General features: G+C 37.5%; 1 protein-coding gene across 1 annotated transcript in view; it reads left to right on the top strand.

Moving 5' to 3' along the window:
- Positions 1 to 4,982, top strand: part of STAG1 (stromal antigen 1) — a 410,571-nt gene that overhangs the window by 107,725 nt on the left and 297,864 nt on the right. The window lies entirely within an intron of this gene.

The following is a 4,982-nucleotide window of genomic DNA, read 5'->3' on the forward strand; positions in this document are numbered from 1 at the left end:
TTTTTGGAGACAGAGTCTCGCTCTGTCGCCCAGGCTGTAGTGCAGTGGCACCATCTTGGCTCATTACAACCTCCACCTCCTAGGTTCAAGCAATTCTCCTGCCTCACCCTCCCAAGTCGCTGGGACTATAGGCACGCAGCACCATACCTGGCTAATTTTTGTATTTTTAGTAAAGATGGAGTTTAACCATGTTGGCCGGTCTGGTCTCGAACTCCTGATCTCAGGTATCCACCCACCTTGGCCCCTTAAAATGCTGGGATTACAGGCATGAACCACCACACCTGGCCTCTGGATTTCTTACTTTAGAATTTTATTGTTTTTCTTATATAGATTCTACATATTTTGTTGGATTTACACCTGGGAATTTAATTCTTTGATGTGAATGCAAATGATAGTATGTTTTTCATTTAAAATTTTCTGTGTTCATTGCTAGTCTACAAGAAAGTGATTGACTTTTATATATTAACCTTGTATTTTGAAACCTTGATATAATAGCTTATTCATTCCAGAAGATATTTTATTTTGCATTTGTCAGTTCTTTCAGATTTTCTATATAGACAGTTTTGTCATCTGGAAATAAAGTTTTATTTTTTCTTTCCCAAGCTGTGTACCTTCTTAAATTTTCTTTCTCTTATTGCATTAGCCAGGACTTTCAGTGTGATGTGAAAAAGGAGTGGTCGAGAATAGCATCCTAGCCTTTTTTCCTGGTTTAACAGGAAAAGCTTGAGTTTCTTGCCATTACATGTGATATTAGTTGCAGTGTTTTGGAAATGCTCTTTATTGAGTTGAGAGTGTTCCCCTGTATTTCTCATTTACTGAGATTATTTATTATGAATGGGTGTTGGATTTTGTCAAGTGCTTTTTCTTTGTCTTTTGATATGATCATGTAGTTTTTCTTTTTTAGCTCTTGATGTGATGTATTAATTGATTTTTGAATGTTGAACTACCCTTGCATACCTGAGATAAATCCCTCTTGATCCTCATGTAGAATTATTTTTACACATTGTATGTTTCGATTCCCTGATGTTTCTGTTGAGGATTTTTGCATATATGTTTATTAGAGATATTGATGTAATGTTTTTGTATAGTTTGTTATTATAGAAATGCTTCATAGAATGAATTAGATAGTAGTTTTTTACTTCTTTTTTGGAAGATTGATGTTAATTCTTTTTAAACCATGTTTGGTATAATTGGGCAATAAGGCCATCTGGTCCTGGGCTTTTCTTTGTGTGGAAATTTTTGATAACTGATTCAGTGTCTCATTATAGTTCTGTTCACATTTTTTATTTCTTTTGGGCTAGTTTTGATGATTTGTGCTTTTCTAGGAATTTGTCCACTTAAACTATGTTACGAAATTTGTTAGCATGCGTTGTTTACCATATTCTCTGGCCCCTTCTCTCTTTTTTTAAAAAGAGTCATTTTATCTAAAGATTTATTAATTTTGTCGACCTTTTCCAACAACAAACTTTTGGTTGTATTGATTGTATTATTTTTCTAATCGTAATATAATTAGTGTGTGCCCTAATTTTGATTAATTTCTTCAGTTTGGTGCCTTTGGGCTTAGTTTACTCTTTGTATTTTTTTTCTTAAGTTGTAGAATTAGGCCATTTATTTTAAGTTTTTTCTAAAATGTTGATTTTTACAGCCATATTTCCTTTTGAGCACTGCTTTTGCGGCATTGCATACATTTTCATGTATTTTGTTTTATTTATCTCAAAATATTATATTTTCCTTTAGTTTTTAAAAAGAAATATATTTTGAGATTCTGTTGTTAAGGGTCTATACCTTTATGATTTTTTAAATATCTTTGTGATGAAATGAATCGGACCCCTTCACCCCAATTATATGGTGTCTATAGTGTCTTTTTTTGTTGTTGTTGTTGGGTGGGGGCTGAGACAAGGGTCTCTGTCACTCAGGCTGGAGTATAGTGGCCCAATCATGGCTCACTGCAGCCTCATCCTCCTGAGCTCAAGTGATCCTCCCACCTTAGCCTCTCAGATAGAGTAGCTACAACCACAGGTAGGTGCCACCACACCTGTTTAGTTTTAAAATTTTATTTTTCCTTTCTTAAATTTTTATTTATTTATTTAGGGAAAGGGTCTCACTCTGTTACCCAGGCTGGAGTGCAATGATACGATTGATCTTCACTCACTGCATCCTCTGCCTCCTGGGTTCAAGCGATTCTCCTGCCTCAGCCTCTTGAGTAGCTGGGACTTGAGGTGTCCACCACCATGCCTGGCTAATTTATTTATTTATTTTTTTTAAGTAGAGATAGGGCTTCACCATGTTGGCCAGTCTGGTCTTAGACTCTTGACCTCAAGTGATTCGCCTGCCTTGGCCTTTCATAGTGCCGGGATTATAAGTGTGAGCTACTGTGCATGGACAGTTTTTAAATTTTTTGTAGAAATGGAGTTTCTCTCTATGTTGCCTGGGCTGGTCTCGAACTCCTGGCCTCCAGCAATCCTCCTGCCTCAGCCTATAATATTCTCCCCCACCACTTTTTTTTTTTGGATAGAGTCTTTTGCTCTGTTGCCCAGGTTGGAGTGCAGTGACGCAATCTCTGCTGACTACAACTTCCGCCTTCTGAGTTCAAACCATTCTACTGCCTCAGCTTCCCAAGTAGCAGGGATTATAGACATCTGCCACCACACCTGGCCAATTTTTGTATATTTAGTGGAGATGGGGTTTCACCATGGTGGCTAGGTTTGTCTTGAGCTCCTGACCTCACGTGATCCACCCGCCCCAGCCTCCCAAAGTGCTGGGATTATAGGCATGAATCACCGTACGTGGCCTTCCTTTAGCATTTCTTATAGGGCATGTGTATGGTCAAATCCCTTCAGCTCTTGCTTTTCTATGAATGTCTTAATTTCTCCACTGAGGGATGGTTTTACGGGATATATAGTTCTTTACTAATGGTTTTTCTTTCGGCACTTTAGTTATGTCATCCTACTGCCTTTTTTTACTTCCATGATGATGTTTTTAAATTTTTATTTTTAGGCAGGGGATACTTTCTGGCAGAAACTGGAAAGTCTGCTGGACAGATTCCAAAAGAGGTTTAACTAGAAAAAAAAAATGAACATTCTGAATATTAAAATGTTTTCACTCTGGGAATCATCTTTTTACCTCCCCCATGCCATTTGATGTCACTGTTAAAAGCTATAGTTATCTGTTTGTTTAGTGATTCCGCCCCCCCCCCCAACTACTTTTTCCCAGACTATCTTTCTTGTCATTTGTGGTCACTAATATTTTTCATCTTGGCGGTCAAACCGGTAACCTGACAGATTTACCTAAAGAATTGGTGCCAAAAAGGGCATGAAAGCCCTCTGTAGCTATTTGCAGATAGGCTCTGTACTGAAATATTTTTGGAATAAACAGCCTGGGCACTTGCAGCTTGGCGTTAGTCCTTATCTTCTGCTTGTGCAGAGCTCAAAGATCAGTTAGAGGTGTATGCTTGTGCTTCTCTCAGGCCTCCTCTGACCATGATTTTAGCCTTGGGCATGCATGTAGCACCTTGAATTCTCCAGAATACATGGGAGTCTCTAAAAGCGCATAGTCTCTAACATATCTTCCTCCTTAGACTCTTTATTCTGAGGCTTTACACATTGCTGCTTATCTTATATGCTGTCTCTTGCCCCAGAGAGCTATGTGTAGTATATATATTTAAATCCTTTCAACAGATGCCACCTGGGAATCTCTTCAAAATGCACTTTAAAGTGCTATCATTTTCGAGAAGAAGGTTTATATTGCTCCCACAGGTACCAGCAAGCTGCACCAAGAGTTTGGTCTGCTGTCCCCATTAACACTGTTGAGTTAGTGAATGGGTGATGATAGGCAAGTAAGCAGAAGATGCTATAGTGCCTACACACCAAATTTTGCAGCTTCTTTCTTTGTTAAACAGCCCTCCCTTTGTAATTTTTATTAGATTCAGGAATTCTGTAAAAGTTTACTTTTGTCAGTTTATAAGTGTTTTATTGGAGAGACTTATTCTTGAAGTTTTTCTCTTCAACCATTTCCCGTGATATCACTCCTTTCAGTTTTTTGAAAGATTATCACTTGGTTTGTAATTCAGGGTTGACTTTTTCCTTCCTCTCAGCACTTTAAAGATGTTATTCCATTGTCTTTGAACTTGCATAGTTTACAGTCGGAAGTCTGATATTAATCTTTGTCCATCTGTATGTGGTGTGTCCTGTTCTTCAGCTTCCTTTTGAATTTTCCCTTTAACTTTGGTTTTTAGCAATTTGTGTATTTTGGTGTATTCTGCTTGGGAATTCTCTGATTTTACACCTGTTTTAATATCTTACGTGATTTTTTGAACATTCTTCCCCATTATGTCTTCAAATATCTGTTCTGCCTTGTACTTTGTCTTTCTGCCTGGAATTCTAACTATACCTGTGTTTTTCCACTTGATACTGTATAATGGCTTATGATGGATTGTTAGGTCTTACTACCTCTGCTTTTAAAAAATATGAAACTTTATGTTTTTTAGAGCCCTTTTAGGTTCACAGCAAATTTGAAGGAAAAGTATAGAGTGTTTTCTTATATTCTATGTCCCTACACTTGCTCAGCCTACCCTACTATCAACATCCTGCACCAGAGGAGTGCATTTTTTAACAGCTGATCAACCTATATTGGCACGTCATTATCACCCCAAGTTGCTACTTAAAATTAGGATTGACTCTTACTGTTGGTGTCCATGAGTTTTTACAAATCTGTAAAATGACACATCCATCATTATACATGTATGTCATTTAGAATAGTTCACTGTACTAAAAATCTTCTGTAATCTGCCTGCTTATCCCTTCCACCCACTAATCCCTGGTAACCACCGATTCTTTTACTGTCTCCATGGTTTTGCCATTTGACATTGCAGAATGTCATATGGTTGGAATCATGCAGTATGTATCCTTTTCAGATTGGCTTCTTTACTTAGTAATATGTATTTAAAGTTCCTTCATGCCTTTTTGTGGCTTTCAAGCTAATTT

The sequence above is a fragment of the Cebus imitator genome, unplaced genomic scaffold (genome assembly GCF_001604975.1).
Source record: "Cebus imitator isolate Cc_AM_T3 unplaced genomic scaffold, Cebus_imitator-1.0 Scaffold53, whole genome shotgun sequence".
Taxonomy (NCBI): Eukaryota; Metazoa; Chordata; class Mammalia; order Primates; family Cebidae; genus Cebus; species Cebus imitator.